Source organism: Bombus huntii, chromosome 16 (genome assembly GCF_024542735.1).
Source record: "Bombus huntii isolate Logan2020A chromosome 16, iyBomHunt1.1, whole genome shotgun sequence".
In the NCBI taxonomy this organism is placed as follows: Eukaryota; Metazoa; Arthropoda; class Insecta; order Hymenoptera; family Apidae; genus Bombus; species Bombus huntii.
In genome coordinates this window covers 3,665,406-3,684,632 of record NC_066253.1, presented here as the reverse complement: position 1 = coordinate 3,684,632, position 19,227 = coordinate 3,665,406, and the positions used below count along the sequence as shown (strand labels likewise).

At 34.3% G+C, this 19,227-nt stretch overlaps 1 protein-coding gene and 1 long non-coding RNA gene across 29 annotated transcripts in view; one reads left to right on the top strand and one right to left on the bottom strand.

Moving 5' to 3' along the window:
* LOC126874766 (plasma membrane calcium-transporting ATPase 3) overlaps positions 1-19,227 on the bottom strand; it is a 90,378-nt gene that overhangs the window by 51,304 nt on the left and 19,847 nt on the right. Inside the window, exon 1 of one of the 28 annotated variants that reach the window (XM_050637139.1) lies at positions 7,110-7,302. The exons of the other annotated variants lie outside the window; for them this stretch is intronic. The gene's annotated coding sequence lies outside the window, so the exon portion shown is untranslated. Of the gene's footprint in view, positions 1-7,109; positions 7,303-19,227 lie in introns of those variants that run through there. 28 annotated transcript variants of the gene reach the window in all.
* On the top strand, positions 7,447-11,609 carry LOC126874812 (uncharacterized). The gene is made up of 3 exons (XR_007693024.1): positions 7,447-7,549; positions 8,689-8,883; positions 9,028-11,609. It is a non-coding gene; the product is annotated as an uncharacterized LOC126874812 (long non-coding RNA).

The following is a 19,227-nucleotide window of genomic DNA, read 5'->3' as shown; positions in this document are numbered from 1 at the left end:
CCAAAGTATTTACTATATCAATAAGCCACAATATTTAGTGAGGCCATTTTTAGCATTAATTGTATATTTAAGACTACTATCCATGCTGTATACTAATTTTTCACTGAGTATATATATGTGTGTATATATATATTTGAATATTATATAAATTTGAAATCAATTCGAAAATGTGTGTATATATATATTCAATATATTATCTTATTACAGTGCTAACGAAATCTCGAAAAGTTTCGTACAATGTAAAAGAAATTTTCTGTGGTAAATATGCGTATAGTTTTTGGAGCCATTGTACAGATTCATCATTCTAAATTATAACCTAGAATGTTTTTAGATTTATTTCATAAAATTTGTACCTCTTTCTGTTCGAAGTTTACAAAATTTTGATTTAGGAGGATTGCTTCCGTTCAATTGTTTAATATTGAAATTGTCCAATAAATGTACGAGCCATAGAGAAATTCCACTATTTTCTACTAGACCTGACACTGTAAGGTAAAGATGAACCAATATTATAACTGAGCCGTGGATATATATGCAGATTTATATTTTTATGAATTTAAAATTTTATGTAATTTAAAAAAACAGAATCTAGTTAGAAAATAGAATATTTTAAAATAGAATAGTTTAACTTAAATATTATAACAAGTAATATATTTTGTCTATTTTTGCATGTATTTTCGTATTCTTAAATTTCCTATAAATGCAGAAAAATCTGCAGTCTAGTTATAATTTATAATATTACATTTATTCAATGAATCTTTCGATATATTTTTTTATATATCTATAGAATTTTCTATAATTCTCCATGACAACTACAATAAATTGAAATGCATCGTAACATTTTATTTTTGCAAAATATTACATTATATTTGCGCTCCTTTTTCTAGTAATGTTATCCAAGTCATTCACATTACTGATAATTATTTAATCCATGAACTTTATCTTTATCTCATTTTAATTATTCTAAAAAATTTTTAGTGACGTAGGTGACCGATGACCACAGTGCGGTAGAAAACGCGTTAACTCTTTCACGGATCAGTTACTCTTAGTTCCAACGAGACGTTTGCTATGTAATACCGAAACTTCTTAACAAATGAAGCGATCCATAGAGAATTGCTTTGGTAAATAACTTAATTAATTCGTGTAAGTCGAGATATGTAGGTTGTAATCTGTGTCGTAGATGCGAACAGTCGCGAGCGTTTTGCAATATGTAATTTACGATATCGTGGAACACACGAGGCGGAATTCAACACAACAGAGCCGATACATCACATAACGAGTCTCGCAATCAACTGAACGCTCCTGGCCGTACATTTTTACTTGGAAAGTTCAACCTGATTCATTCATCACGTTTACGTAATTTTTACTCACAACTTTATTTTCATCCTATTACAAACGAACTCCCGCTAAACAACTAGTTACCGCAGCCTTAAATACCTATTAACAACTGCTGTATGACAGACATCATCGTGAGAGAACGAAAATTCGCGATGATCTAAGCGAAATGATCGCATTCCTCAAGGGTATCTTATAGAAACTGCTTGTGCGATAAATCACTAAACAGCGAATGTTCATGCAAATTCGCATTATTATGAATATAATTTAAAAAATGGAACCTAGATAGACAACTGTTTTATCTACTGAAGATCATAAGGAGTACATTTTGTACTGCTAACGATATTTTCTTCATACAAATTTCGGATGATTTAGTTTATAAATCACTAGATTGGTTTGTTCATATGAAATATGAAACATCTTGAGAAACGACTGTGAATCTTCAAAGATATAATATACACCATAGATTTTTAAGTACTTCATACTTTTACGAGTATAATTAAGGAAATGGAATCTAAATAGAAATTTGTTTCATCAACTAAGTGTAACAGTATATACTCTTGGACTTTAACTATTTTATATATTCTTGCATATTATATGCATTGTGTACACTTTTTCAGTCTACAAATGACTTTGTTCTCATAATTTTCTCTTGACTTTTTAAGTCTTTCAGATACATGTGAATAAAATAGCTGGATTACAAAAGAGCTAAGTATAATATATATGGATTTCTATACCAATAGTAAGAATCAAAATGCTATTACTGGATCTATATCTATTTCTATAAATGAATTCGTCTGTCCCTTTCTCAGATAACTTTGTCTTTCGGCCAATTCTAGTTTTTCTACTTTTAATTTTAAAAGCGAAAATAACGTCATCTTATTTATTAATATGTTTCAATGTTTTTCATGTTCATGCTGTGCCTTAAGAACGTTAAGCTAGATAATTAAAAATCCTAGACTAACAAGAGGATAGATTTATAAATTTCTCGTTAATTTCGTTTTACTCTATTCTTTTTCCCAAAAGTCGTATGTAACAAATTTCATAAAAATAATGAGGTGCCGTCATCGAATAACGTAATACCGATACTCGACGAACGGGAAGCAACAATTGCCTCGATTTTTTCATTCGCAATAAAGTCAACACGGTTTATCGTGTTTTAGTAATCGACGCTCTTTTTTCTACCCCAATAACCACTCGTATTTAAAGAGTGTCGTTTAACTAAAAGAAATTGTTTGAAGCGGTCAGAGGCCATTTCCTTGGCCGCGTGGAGGAAAGAGATATTTTCTCTGTGCTCTATATTTCGAGAGTACGTGTCGATATTGTTGATTGAGCTGAAGAGCCGAGAGTCGATACGGGGCAAACAGAGCGGCAAAGCAAGAGGAGAAGAGGGAGTTACTAAAGAGAGAGGAAACGGAATTCTTTTTACCATCCAATTCCAACTATTTTCGTACTTTCACGCGGATTCCCTTCCATTGTTTACACTCGTTCGAGCACTCCAGTCGAGAGAGATAGAAAACGTGGAGAAATTCTTGTTATCGAACTTTCGAAAATTCTTTTTATTGTTCGAGAGATGGGTTTATCGTAATTTTATTTTTCAATAAATTTTCATCCATGCTAATCGTCGTACACGACGTCTTGTGATCATTTCACACCAATCATCCACGCAACTTAACCTAAAAAATGATCGCCATTTTATTTTTCAACAATTTTATTCTACGTTAATAGTTATATTGATGTACAGATCTCAATTCATATTAATCGTCCTACGTGTATGACACCTAAAAAATATCGCATGAATCATCAACGAACTTAACCTCAAAAATTATTACCATTTTATTTTTCAACCGATTTTATCCTACGTTAATAGTTATATCGATGTACAGGTTTTTATTCACATGAATCACCGTACGTATATAACCTTAAAATATACCGTATGAATCATTTGACAGACTAAAAGATTATCGTAATTTTATTTCTCAACGATTTTAGCTTACATTGATCGTTGTTTATGGCATTTTAATAATATTATACGAACCAACGATAAACCTAACGTATAAAATTTCCGATTTCTCGATTTATAGCGTTTGCAGTTGCAATTATGCCTGGCAATTTTCTAGGCGATAAAATCTCTCTTTACTCGTACCCGTGTGCTAATGACGCAAAGTCTATAGAGAAATCGTGTAATCTCGCTCTTTTTCTCTCATGTAAGTTATACAGGTTCAATGAGTGCAGAGTTGTGACCGGGGGTGGGCTTCCTTAATTAGAAACTGATTTGATGCGAAGACTAACTACTGCCATAGTAAGCGTAAAGATGGTAAACTGCCCTTATTTTCAGGCGTTGTTTTACAATTAATTTCACGCTCTATCCGTATCAGGGGCGCGTTCACGCGGGGTTACCAACCTTCGAATGAAAAACTCCACCGTCTTTCAGCAGCGAATGACACACACGCGCCACCCGTGCTCGTGCGCGCGCGCACACACACACACAGAGGATAATTGAGAAAAAGAGAGAGATTCTGGTATTATGCGATGCACTTTTTCGAGAATGTGAATCTTTTTTCATACGAACAATATTAATACGATCAATGAAACGTTAACGGCAATCGATCCATCAATAATCCCGGGAAATCCAACAATAACTCCTCGCCCTCTAATTATAATGCCTCACGGGATCAGTTTTCACTGAATCGGATAAAATTGCTCTATTTCGACGCGGACTTACCGCACGGACGATCAGTGTATATTTAGTGTTTTCACGTGTTTGAACTGTACTGTTGCCCACCCTGAACGACATACACACACACTCTGTCTTATTTCTGGATTCCCTTAAAGAATTCACCATACCTCCATCTTTCAGGGATTAGCCATGACCGCACGTGTCGGTTGCCAATTATATTTTTGCTAATATGTATTGAGTTTCCTATCTGTGTGTACTATTTCTGTCGTTTTGTACCTATGGACTTGGATAGAAGATAAGTGTGTTACATGCACTGTAACACATACACTTATAACGTCCTATATCCTGCAGTATATATATATATATTAAATGTATTACATACACTTATCATCTAACCAAGTCCATAGATTCACAGCACACTAATACTATACACAGATAGGAAACTCGATATTAGCTGTGGAATCCCAATAACCATTCGTACTGCAGATTTCTATGCACTTATGGGAAATTTAAAGCTGCGAAACTGTATAAAATGCACATAATACGCAAAATTACTTACTTCTTTAGGGAACGTAATAATTTAGCGAAACATAATAATTTAGACTACGTAACTGAAACTGAAAGTGAAATAAAGCTAAAATAGAATAAATTAATATTTCTAGTTTTTTTTTTTTATTAAAAAAAGAAACGAAGAATCCGAGCAAATTTACTAGATACACTGACTCGCTGAGGTCAAACGAAACGACATAGATAGTTTGATGTGAGTTTAAGTCAACGACAAGAAATGTACGAGGAAAGAGGAGAAAGAGATACAATCTTTCTCTCTATTCTCATTTCTCATCTAATCTTCTCACGTAATTTACCATAAGAGCTCATTACTCGATTTACGTCATGATTTCAGAGATAACGTTCCGCTAGATGGAAAAATGTAAATCTATTAAATCACTTGCGACAAGGATGATATTTTGATACTCGTGATTGCAAAATCTCGATTGTAAAAGTACGTTAATGACAGATAACGCAAATCGGTCAAAATCTAACGCGCCGATACGTATCGATACCGTTATCGAATCGATATGTATCTACCGATGCAAACATAACCTAAACTGGAGCTAACCTAAATAACATTATCGTCCATATTATCTTCTGGAAGAAAAATTCTAGTACTGTAATTTCGCTTTTATTAACGACTCACGTTACGTGTATTATTCCGAAATATTGTTTTCTGTTTTTATACCATGAACTATCTTAAAATTTCATTAGCATAGTAATTTAGATGTAACCCAATAAGAGTTATCTGAATCACAAAAAAATTAATGCAACCTTCCATTTCAAAAAATCTCTAGTGGCCCCTTTTTTCAGTCTACGATTCGTCACAAAAAATAAATTGGTCACAAAAAATAAATTGGCCACTAAAACAGTACGCTATTTAATTACAGTAAAAACGAAGTTGATATCTCCATTAGTTTCTAAGGAAACGGATTGTAGCACTTTATCCGGACCACCCTGTATACTGTATAAAACACCTAAAGTACTTTCCACAACGTTTAGTACATGAAATAATTTTCTACTTCAGTTCCATTTTTCGAAAATTGTATTCATAAAAGTATGAATTCGCATAAATATCCGCAGTCCAGTAATGAGAATCGACCATAATTGTCACCATGTATTCATTAAATAGATTTAGATAAAAAATGAATCTAATGGTCAGATTCAAGCTCTGTAGCGTAGAAATAGAGTGGGATGACCTTAGCCGGTGCGAAGAGTGACAATTAACCCGCGGAACAGGCGAGATTTACAGCGCAGAAAGATTTGCATGCATTTGTGCATTCGTATGCAATTACCCGTATGGAGCGCGCGCGCTGTCGAGTGCCATACAAACCATTCACTGTTTCATATCTCATTACTCGCGCTTTTCTGACTGATGAGCCATGTAGAATATAAAAAAACCAGAGAAAGACATCAGTCTACGTTTCATTAAACTTTGCAGAATTCTCCACTATCTCTCAACTTTCTATTATTTTACAGAATTTTAACCGAATCAATGCAGCGACGAGGTTATTAAATATTATCGATATCGGTACAATCGATTTTCGATGGTTGCACCGATTCGATTATTAACGAAATCCTGTTGGTCCTATCTTTTCGGATTTTCATTAATATATAGGGCATTAATCTTAAATTCATCATTGCTGTATCTTAAAGACGCGTTCTATAAATAAATTGCGCGTTATATAAAACATTTTGAATATGTTGGTCATACACATATATGTCACGATTGTGGTGGTCAAATTTGAAATCAATCTGACGATGCATATACATAGAAGTCACAAGACATTTATTGCAAACATATATTTAGTAAGAAATTAGCATACAGCACGAACAATTTTAGCTCTCGACTGATATCGTTGAATCATATTTAATTGCTAACAATTTACAATACATTTAACTTTAATTTGTATCGTATATTTTACAGAATAAAATAATGTCTCTGTCACGTAAAATACGAAATATAAATTGATATAAAATTCTCTAAAATAAAATAATTTTATTCTAAATAACTCGGAATAATTGCTGACGCAACGACTCCAATTAACGTTTAAATATATTCTATAATAAGTAAATTGCACATATTTATGCAAATTCATATTTTTATAAAGACAAACAGATGAACAGAATCTTAGCAGAAATTTGTTTTACCTACTGAATATTGTAACGGGTGTAGGACGTTTATGTATATTCGCATATTATACGTACTATGTGCATTTTTGCATTTATAACTATCCCATAAATGCATAAAAATTCGCAGTCTATTAAGAATGCTGAATATTGGAGACTCGTTAATACCATGGATTAAACTGTTTAAATACTTCCGCTTGTATCATTATATGTCTTGTAGCACTTATGTACATTTTTAGATTTATTTCAAACGTTACCAATATAACAGTAACAGACGTGTCTCACTCTTGCGCTAGTGAAAATTCAAAATGTTCCCTATAACACAAGAAATATATATTTATAAAAACTCTACAAGTATTCTACGAGTATTTCATTAAACTTTTGGAATTCCGGCTATTATATCAGAAAGCGTACTTACGAAGAAAGCCGAGCGCATATCTTCGACACTGACAACGAACTGCACAGACATACGCACACGTTCACACTGGACCGAATATTTATAAACTCAAGGCCGGTAGGACGAGACACACGAGGGTCAACGAGCAACTTCTATAGAGGATTGTCTTCCGCGAGAAGCACGGTTCGCGTCTATAATTCCGCCGGGTGAACGAATTCGCGAAACGCGACTATGAAAGAAAAAAATTTACAGACGGCCAGTTGGTTGTGCGCGCCACTCAATGGCGACACTAGCACCACACAGTGGTGTGGTGGGGAGAAAGAGAAGTAGTGGTGGCAGTAACTAAAAGTAGAGAGGTGATGACGACCTTCTCGCAGCCAGCCGCCGATAATTAGCCTGACAGATTTTAAGATATTGGGGCCTAGACCGATGTAAACCGGCAGGATTGATAACGTGTCGAAGTAAAGTATCGTGTAAACGTTTCATGACGCTAATGTGCTTCACGCCGTCGTATAATGACGTCAATCGAGTCGACGAGGGGCGGCGCGGCGGCGGCAGGCGAAAGCAACAGGAACACACACACACACACACACACACACACACACACACACACACACACACACACACACACACACACACAGGCTATACAGTGAGAGACAAAAGTATTAAATAATACAGTTGGAATGTAAAAATAAAAAAATATTTCTTATATTATTAAACATAATCGAATATATGTCTGTTTCATTACATTCGGATAATTACAGTAATAAATGTACAGGAACAAACTGTTAATTAATTTATTTGATTATTGAGATAGAAGTATTTATATAGTACAAGAGATGATCCAAATACAGACTAGAGTTTAAATATGAGCTAGTTGAATTTCTAAATACGAATACTTTTACTTTTATTTTAAATATATAATTTGAAAGAGACATTACCTTCGTTCAGTTTTTTTTAACTTTATATCATAAAGCAAACACGTTTTAGACATATATACTGCCATCTTAAAAATCTTGAACGGATTTGGCAATAAATCCTGAAGTAGAAATGCTACATCATATTTAGACTACTTCCTCTACTAGTAATTAATATTCGCATTATTAAAGTAACAAGTTTTTAGCGAAATCCGAAGTTCCATATTTTTCAAATCTTTGAGAATATTTTATTGTATTTGCGAATTCATCTTTGTTCGTATACATTTATTACTGCAACTGTTTCTGTACAATATATAATTACACACATTTAAGTATATTTAATAACAGAGAAAATATTTTTCTTTTTATTCCCATATTCCAATCGTATGAATATCTTTGTCTGCCATTTTATGTGAACGTAGACATACGAGATGAAAGAGACGAGGGGTGTGAGACCGATTAAACATGTACAGAGCGTCTGACATAAGAGAATTTAGCTCGAATTTCGTACTTTCGTGGAAAATCGTCGCAGTGCTGTTGTCGGCGCGTTATATGGAGAAAAAGTTAGTCACACCGCGTGACTTGAATGAATTTATTGATCTGATCTCCTCAGACCGACCTCTGTCACGTGACTCCCATTGCGATACGGAATAAATGACCGACATATTTTTTGGTAAACGCAGGTTGTTCCAGTAACCGTAATACGGTCGACAAAGAGGCGATCTTACGCGAAAAAAAAGGTCGATAACGTAGAATGAAACTTTTCACATGACGACACGTTTCCGAAAGAGCCGAGAGTTTTGAAGATTTGTCGAGTATACTGAGAATATCAGATAAGCGAACTTCATTTTTAACGAGGTTTCCTATTTTACGACAAGGTTAGATTCTACGAAGAATCGACTTCTTGCAATTCTTATCATCATTACCGGTTATTAGTAGTATATTAGTAGTAGATAATATAAGCAACCTGTAGTTATATAAGAAAACGAAAGGAATATCAAATATACGACCTTCACTTTTAGGTTAGAATTGCGTTCCGTTATTTTACAATAGAGCTAAGAAGATATAACGTAGGATTTGAATATCACGTCAGTGGACTGATTGTATGTAAAAAATTGAACGTTCAACATGATATATTACCGTGAGTTATATAGGGTAATGTAACTATGACAGTATAGTGATATATCTTATACGGAATGTTGGGCTTTCTGTTGCTAAAATGGCACGATCAGGTGATGACCCAATTATTTTGAGCAACGTAGCGCTTGAACTGGGTATCACAAAGGGAGAGCAACGTCCGAGATAGTGTTCAGAATTACGTCAATGTAGATGGAAATAAAGTAATAAAACGCTAGATAAAAGGAGTCGTACAAATCTTTTTATTATAGTACAGATTTCCACAAAAATGTCTACGTCGCGGAACTTCATTTACAATAAACGCTCGGCTATGTGAAAAATCTCTTTCTTTTTTTATCTCGTGTACACATTTTCAAATTTGGCATCGCGCGATAAAGAGAATATACTACTCTCTTTCCTGTTGTCTCGAATCACGTTCGCCAACAGAATAAATAGTAAGAACTAATTGATCTAATTGATATGTTCTCGATAAGGGAGATATCGTAGCATTTTTTAAACACAAGCTTCGATAAATCTCTCATTATGTGAATGATCGTTAAACACTGTTCGATATAAATATAAAATAATAATAATTAGACGGCGGATTTTTATGGCACATTAAAGAATGCAAAATTGCACAGAGTGCGCATAATATGAAAAATTATATATACAGGGTGGTTGGTAGTAACTAGTAGTACAAGCGGAAAGGGGGCGATTCTACGCGAAAAAAGAAGTCGAAAATATAGAATAAAAAAATTTTTTTTTTATTTTTTTAAAAATCTACAGTGAGATCCGTTATAACGAGACGCGATAAAGTGAACGCGTACCGAGCGAAAATTCAAAGTCGATTTTCTCGAAAACAAAGCCTCGAACGAAAAATTTTTATTCTATATTTTCGACTTCTTTTTTCGCGTAGAATCACCCCCTTTCCGCTTGTACCACCAGTTACCGACCACCCTGTATATCGAAACTTTTATTTACTCTTTCAGATTCTTCCAAATTTAACCAATATGATTAGTATATTAAATTTGTATGAAATTATTCGCAATAAGTACTTTGTAGCTTGTGTAACTATTTACACTTCCAAATTGTTTGCAAATCTGACTAAAGTAATCAGTAAAGTCGTATACCACCAGTTACCAACCACCCTGTATATATAGAAGAGCAATGTACATGTAAACCACCATGTATCCCGGAGAAGTAATATTACGTAAATAAAAAAAAATCCGCGATATAATATAAATGTAGTATAAAATAATATAAAATTTATAAAATATGTATAAAATAATGGATTTGTATGAAAATCTAGTGATCAGTTATAAGTCTGTTACTGACCAGTAACCTAACCCCAATTGACAAGAGAAAAAAGGATTGAAAAACCAGACCCCTTGCTATACGACAGCAGTAAAATGACAATTCACGGAATCCACCGTTAAATGACGGCAATTTCAACTTGGTCCCTCCCACTAAATCGGGATCTGCCTTCGGTAAAACGATACAGACAATCCTACGCAAGACATACCAAAATTTACGAACCTCCGGTGATTTGATTCGATACTGGCGCCACACGGAGAAAATAAGAAACACATAGCAGCACACAGTGCCCCGGTACATACATATACACGTGTGCAGAGATCGTGATTCACTACGGAACAACAATAACACGACAGATTCTTCGTAACGAGCGTCATAATTGGAAAGAGATCTTCATGCAACATGAACACAGCGACATTGTGATGTTACATTACTAATCAGTATTCGTCACGCTAAACGCGACGCCTTCGTGGAAACGGTGAACGAAGGCATGCTCGTGACCGAGCATTATATATAGACTCCGCACGACCGCTATTATGCCTTCACTATTCCTCCACTGAGTTTATTTATGTAGATGTTTTACACATACACAGCTGTGAAGTAATAGGTTATGCACTAGTTGAACCGTCTGTGAAAAAAATTTAGTAGACGAAATTGCTCGCGAGATTCGGATAAAAATGAGTAGGGTAGCATTTCTTTTTACAGAATATTTATCGAGAGAATAAACATGGAAACTAACCTCATATACTTTCTTTTATTCTTCACTTCTGACTCTTTTTTTATTTATGCAATATTACTTTCTTCCTTTTACGTATAATTTTAATAAATTAATTTAATTTTGCACACAATCGAATGTAAGCATTCGTGTATACAGTGGCACGAAAGTACACCGACTCCGATATAATCTTACCAATATAATCTTTAAACTTTACCAGTACAATCATTACAGTCATGTTTCATTGTGGCGATAATAAAATATCGAAGTGTATTATGTAACACATATGTGCAGTATGAACATAAGAGTTTCCTATAGCGATTAAATAAATACCAGATAAATAAAATAAATCAGTAACTAGTATGCTTATCGATAACTAAACATATTGGAAAAGAAAGGAAAGAGAATTTGCTTTACTTAAATAGATTAAACTAAACTAGCATTCTTATCAGCTAGTAGTTCGAGTAACTAAATAAATTGAAAAGGAAAGGACGGTTGGAATTTACTCTTTATTTAAACTGACTAAACTAAAGTGGTAACTAATATCGTTAAGTTAGTAATTCCAGTAATTAAATGCATAAATTGAAAAAGAAAGGAAGCGTAAAATTTCTCCCTCGCTTTCTCATTAATCATAATTCAACGACCGACTGACTAATTGTTTCGATCTCATTAATGTACATTATTAATGGAAAATCCGTTGGTCGACGAGATGGTTGCTACTCCCACCACGCGTCATTTAAGTGCACAGCAAATATTGACTCGCGCTGTGGAGATAAGGGAGGAACATATTTGGAGAACGTTGAAAGGAGCTGGAGCTAAAGAGAGAGATGGATATATGTCAGTAGAAGGGGCATGCGCTTTAAAGGAATACCAACGAACAATCGACATTTACGATTTTCAATGTATATACACCGTGTACAGTGTTAGCATGAGTCGCACGCCACTGAATGCGTAACCGAAAAGAATTCCTATCGCAGAATCTAACAGGCTTGGCTAGGCACTACCGTCATTGTTTTTACGCGTAGGCGTAGACAGATGCATATTCAATGTTTGAAACGACCGTTCTATATCGGGTTACAAGTTGGTTAAACATCGTGTTAAGACGTTAGTAATTTTCCAATAATTTTTATCTCTTTTTAAAAATATTCACCGATCAGAATCCAAAAATAGTATTATATACGTATATACATTTGAGTTAAGCAAACTTCGTAAATCTAAAGTAATCCTAACCTACCTTAATCTGATCTAAACTAAAGATTGAATTTTGAATGAAAGGAGTTTGATAAATCTAAACCAAATTAGTCTTAACTTGATCTAACCAAATCTGAAGTAAAGATCAATAGCACTAGTGGACGAATAGAGGAAAAAATATGAATCTAGGAAGACTAAACTAAAATAGGAGAAGATCTATTCAGAAATCTAAGCCAAACCTATTCTAACAGAAATTTAATATAACGCTATAACCTAACATCGCTTATCTACAAACTCGATGCTGTGATTTATCACTTAGTAAATTTATCCAATGCACGTGTAAACAGAAGTGTCTTACGAACCAGAAGTTCAAAATTGAAACTAGTATCTTTAAATTATACTCCTACTATCAGAAAATACATATAGAGTATGTACGAAAACATTTTTTGAAACATTCAACAGAATGGATTCAAATTTGAAAGATGTGTTCTTGCATATTATTTAAAAAAATGAAGCAAGGATTGGTTATTTTGCTGGTCCGAGGGTATCCCGAGCGGCAATAAACACGTTAGTCCGTTAGTGCAACACAACTACCGAACGAGTTCGCTCGCGTGTATTCAGGCATTTTAATCAAATTATTCCGCTCTGACGTTCCCTCGATCCTATTTCAAAGAAACGATCGGAAGTCCGGTATCTATGGCAGGAAAGTTTATCGCTTCGCATCCCTTCGCTCCGCTGTAGTTCTATGAACGATATCCAGGACCAGCCGACGATCCCGCCCTCTTCTCTAACCTTCCTCGGCTGCTCGCCTAATCTACACATCGTACGATGCAATTTCGTTCGATGCAAGGATATCTAACAGTTGTTGAAAAGGGATAACTGGAAGCCTGGAATCTGTGACACAGAACTGTGCGTTAACCTATGCCTGTGCGGGCTCGACACGCAACATAGGAGGAAACCGAAGTTCCACGATTTCGTACGAAATCTCACGAAAATCCTACCACCAAGGTAGTAACTAATAGCGTTACGCATTTAAGGAGAATGTCCCGCTCCTTCCGGATCTTTGGACGCATGTATTTAAATTAGAAGAAATGGAATGCATTGTATTAATTAAATTATATAGGGTGGCTACAAAGTTTTAGTTTTACTTTACAATGGCGGACAAAAGAAAGTTTATAAAGTAACAGAAAATATAAGAAGTATCATAATTTTATAAAATGAATTTATATCAAGTAAGAGTAATGAATAAATATAACATATATCACAGAATAGATGATTGTGATCAACGTAATGACAAATTTCCAATACAAATGTTACTAAAATTCACAATGTATCAATTCTAAGCTTTCTTTTGTTCGTCATCATTAAATAATATTTAAACGAATAAGTCGGATTTTCTTCTATCCTCGCCACGTATGATGTAATCATATGTTGAAATTATTATTCTTTTTACGAAAATATATTACTGGAAATATTCTGACGAAATGCTGAAAGGCAATGCAAAATATTCAAAAATTTCTTTAGATTAGGCGCGATGTTTATTTTTATCCAGTCGCCCTAACGTTTGAATCGTCGCCCACATTCATCCACACCCAAAATCGGTCCTGCTTACGATCGTGGGCGGAAAAACATCCTCCTCGCGGTAAATTGTTGCGAAATTAACAATTCATGGGCCGATACGCGCCTCATAGTTATTTAATTATTGGGAAAACAAACGTCCCTTGGCATCACTCGAGCGTAAATAAAATTCCGATAGCTGTTCGAATATTCCCTCTTTAAATTGGAACATTTCTAATCGTTCCAAAATATCCACTTCGAAATTTCGAATCTCAAATTAATCATTGCCATTTTACGAATTTTTAATATTCTCAGATTATCTTCGTTTTCTTATACGTTCAAATATTTGCTCGTTTGAACCTCGAATGAATCCCAAATTCCTAACCTAAAGTATTTTCTGAACACGACATTCGTTGACACTTTATATTTAATATAATGAATTCAATTTCTTTAGATTGTTTACTTAAAACCACGTTTAGAATTATCGATACATACTTTCGATTATCTGCTTTCTTGATTCTGCGAGGAACCACCATTCCTAACCTAAAAATTTCCGCGACATTCGACAACAGTTTATAATCATGTAATAAGTTTTTTAGATAGTTGACCTATGACTATGTCCAGAATTATCAAGCAAATTAACTGTAGTTTATCGACTATCGTTCGAATTTTCAACGAACTTTCTACGAGTTAATATTGACCCGTAGCGACAGCCAATAGTGATTCATTTGTAGGACAAAGTGACACACTGTAAATGCAAATAAAGTGAATATCTACTTGTTATGTGCAAAAACACGAACCTGGAAACATCGACCAGCCAGGATATCTCGTATTCCTGAATCGTGACGCACACAGTGTTATTACGTCACGAATCTTGGGATCGATACGTAGAGCTCGTATTATCATCTACGACAAAAAGCCGGACTTTCAAGTTTGGCTGAATTCAACCATAGTCCATCTCGGTTTTCATGACAAGAAATCTAACGAGATAGTCATGGACACATTTCTTACGGGATTATCTTCTGAATATCGTTCTACGTAATTTTCCTAACGATATTTTCTATTAGAATATTATTTCTTATATTTTGTTATTTCTCTGTAAAAATATCTCGATTTAATAATTTGTTGTAGGATAACACAATGACGATAGCATATACAAATTTCTAATGATATACACTCTATATCAAGGCTATTTTTATTTAAGTATACTTCCTAACCTATAAATAATGAAACAGGTTTTAGTGGATTCAGTATAGTATATACTAATTGTATAGTAGGATTTTATAACATATAGATTAATATTAATATACTATAGTCACTCACTTCAAAAAAGCATTTTTATTTAGACGCAATAAAGTAATAAAACAGCTCCTAATTGGGTTAGCATAGTATACTTTGCAGCGGAATTCTATAACATTTTATTTTAATAAATATATCCATTTCATAGGATGAAAACTTTTGTTAATGACCGTATGTGAAATATGCGTACACCGTTGCGATAGAATTGTGAATAACAAGAATACTTCGGTGAATAGGAATTATCCGCAGGACTTTCAGCACACCATTAAGGAAACCTTCCCTTCATTGAGGAAAAGAATCATTTCCCAACCCAATCATTTCAATATCGATCATTTCGTAACCTAACAAAATGAACGTTCTCTCTTTGTTCAAATATTAGAAGGTAATGCTTGATACGAGGCATATGGGAATAATAACAGTAGAAGCACGTCTGACGACGACAATTAATTGTTAATTGTCCTGTATCCACGTTTGTTGTAACCCAGTTAAGCAATCCAGGGTTAACAAGAATCTCCTGCGTCACCACGCTAATGGATAATATTAATTCAATATCGTACTCGATGGAACACATCCTATTGAAGCCATCCATATAGCCCATCCACCTTCTCTCTATCTCTTTCCTTCTCTTGTCCGCCATATTCTGTGTATAAATACTCAGAGGCGTCAAGTGTACCGGACATCGCGCAGCGAAAGTGTTACAACGAACGTAACAATCGTGACACCATTATGCACGATTTAATGCGCCGGTTAAGATTAGAACCAGAAAGCTAAATAAACCGTTAAACTGCCAATAAGGTTAATTCACATCAGACGTCAATGAACAGGAAATTAAAAGCGTCCGACACGCGGGCCCTCTATTCAATCACCCGGTGACACTTCTTTGTCCTTTTTCAGATCATGCAGAAATACGCATCGATCTAAGGATAAAGAAGGACTGCCACGGTCCAGGAACCTCTCTTTTGATCACGTGAGATGTCACTGCGGTTCGACGGACAGGTCCTGGATCGGTTATGCTTCGTAACTACGCTAGGGATATGCTAGACTATTCTGATACGTTAGAACCATGACAGAGGTCACGACTGTTATAATCCAAATGAAAAGGTATTGTATAAGAAATCATAGCTTATTTTAATGTTTGATCTCTTGATTGATATCATTGGGTCACGAGAAAGCATAATAATTTAGGGCCAAATTACTTTGTTTTGGAATCTTTAAATTAATTTTATTGCTAGCATAAAGAACGTAAAATATAAAATAAAATTAAATAACCCTAAATATTAATAATTTACATTAAGAAATATAGGCTATAGAATAGCGACATTATGCTTCTAAAGTAATTATCAGCAACTTTGAAGTTAAAAAAGTAATTTAAAAGGCAAGGTTACTTTAAAAATATACACTGGAACATCAATCGCTTTTTTAAGAGTAACCGATAGATAATACTGATATCGATATAGAATTGCAGAGATTCGATAAGAGGGGATTTCTTGGAAAAGAGCGCTCTCCAACGAGAAATCGAGCCGATGTGACGTAAATTGGTGCTGTTATTCGAGGTATCGTGATCTAACAAAATTTCTGATAACCTATACGTTATCTAAATACACAATAAAAGAATTTCCTATCGTAATTAATTGTTTCCAGAAGTTAACGTCATATATTATATCAAGTAGGTGAAGTTTAGCAAGAATTTCCTGCAAGCAGAAATTCATTTGCAAGAAAGGATTTTCGAGAGTCTAGAGAATATCAGAAATTCCCTGGTAATATTTATCGCGTCTGCTCTAGTTACAATATTCCTGTGGGACATAATTTATTGTCATCTTGTAAGTTTACTACGATATTCACTAGAAACTGATATGCAATTTCCAGTGTATTAAACGAACGAAAAAAATTCTTTTCTCTTTTTCCCCTAGTTATTTTTTTAGTCATAGTTCGGCTAAATTAACTCAACTTGAGAGACATTCTTTGGGAATCGATCTACAGACAAACAATACGGAAGTCCCGTGAATCTTCCTGCGCCACGATGTTACACTTCATTTTCTAAGCGAGTGTAGAAGCATGCGCGACTGTAGCCGGCCTATATGACACTAACATATCACTACACGAATGCAATAAATAATTTGACACGCCTTGGACCTGCAATTACTCCGGACTATCGGATATTGTATCCTAAAATACCCCGTTGGTAATGAATATTGAATTAACATGGATTTCTTTTTCGACGAGTCTCTACACAGCTGTGTATCGAAAAATCGGTCACAACTGCGACGACTTAACCTCACCCGTACACTAACTTCTATCATTTCTTTAACAACTTTCGATATTCTTGTAAAAATATTGCAAAATTGCTTTAAGATTCCTATTTTTGGACACATATTTTCGTAATAGAAAATTCTAAGAAATTTTAATATTTAAGCCTCCAATTCTTATTTATGTGCTTTTATACTCTTTTGTAATAAATGAATAATATTAAATAAAAATTTTACATTCATCCATGTTGTATATTTTAGCTTGAGATATTTTTCAAAAAAATATAAAAATAGGTATCTAGATACCTGATTTTCTTTTAAGTACGACGATTCGACTTTCGAATTAGTAACCTAAAATTTCTAATCAATTAAAAATAACTGAGGTTTCAAATTAATAAATTGTAATAAAACAAATGTACATACAATACATAACCTCTATTTGTCATTGTGATATAGAATCTTAAGTTAACTACGTCACAACTCAACTCTCTAAGGTTAGTGGACAATTCCAAAATGGCGTAGAAGTGCGAAATTTTAGGACAGGAATACGCTCTTGTCGGAACAAAAAAGTTGTTGAATACCACTTGTGCTCTCTGTCGAGAGCAGATAAACGTTATACGCTACTGGATTATGCGGTATTGATCGGTATCGAAGCCCTTAGTAATAATAAGCGGCGTCCTTGATTTCGCTTTGTTAGACTTCCATAGAATAGGTTATGTACGAATCCGGATGCGATAGTGGAGCCACAGAAACGTAGAAGACAAGATGGTTCTTGTCCTCCTTATGTTTGTATCGCTGATATGTAAGTCTTCAATAATTTATATCTTTAAAATTATCTAATGTTTGCATCTACACTACCGTGCTTAAGTATTCGGACATTTTCGAATAATTGATAATATATAAAGTATACCTCAAATAAAGCTCTTCAATCTAACTTCCGTCTCTAATCTCATCTCAGACACCAACATATATAGAGCGTACATATTAATGAAAATATTTGATATTAATTAGTATGAATAAAAAAGCAATAACGGGAGGTGAATTAAAATGGTTTCTACGATAACACTTAGATAAGTGACTTAGCGTATTCGTTCAATATTGAGATCTTAGAATAATTGAAATATGTTTCCAACCACATTTTAAAAGTTATATAGATTTTATGAAGTGTCAGCTGTTTATTAGAGATGAATATGGAACGTGACTGATACAGATATATTCTTCGTTTCACCTTCAATTTAGCAGAACACTTGATCCCACTTACGACAAGAAGTAAAAAATTAACGATAGAAAAACATTTTTCTCAATTCTCAATTGGATTGCACCAAGCATACACATACTTACGCACGATAATATATGTAATTCTAAAACATATAATCCATATCTTTCATTCCATTTTCACGTAAAATTAATCCATTGACTATACAATAAATTCTATTAAAGTAGGTGCAATTAAGGCGTGTTCGATAAAACGTTAAAACGATAGCTTTTTGTTTGAATGGAGTCGATGCTCCGTCGGTAAACAGGGTAAACTTTTCGTCATCCTCTCTTTAAGTGATCCATGGAACAAAGGAACTCGAGAAACCCCGGGTTTACGTTACTCACAGCACCGTGTGAAAAGATAGATAGATAAATAGATAGATAGAGAGAAAGAGAGCGAGAGGGAGAGAACGAGAGAGAAATAACAAGCTCTAAAGTGCAATTTCCAATACATCTCGAGGCCTCTTCGGGCTGCACTAGTGTCCTTAACGCGTGCACATAGTTGATAGGGATCGATAGCTGAAATT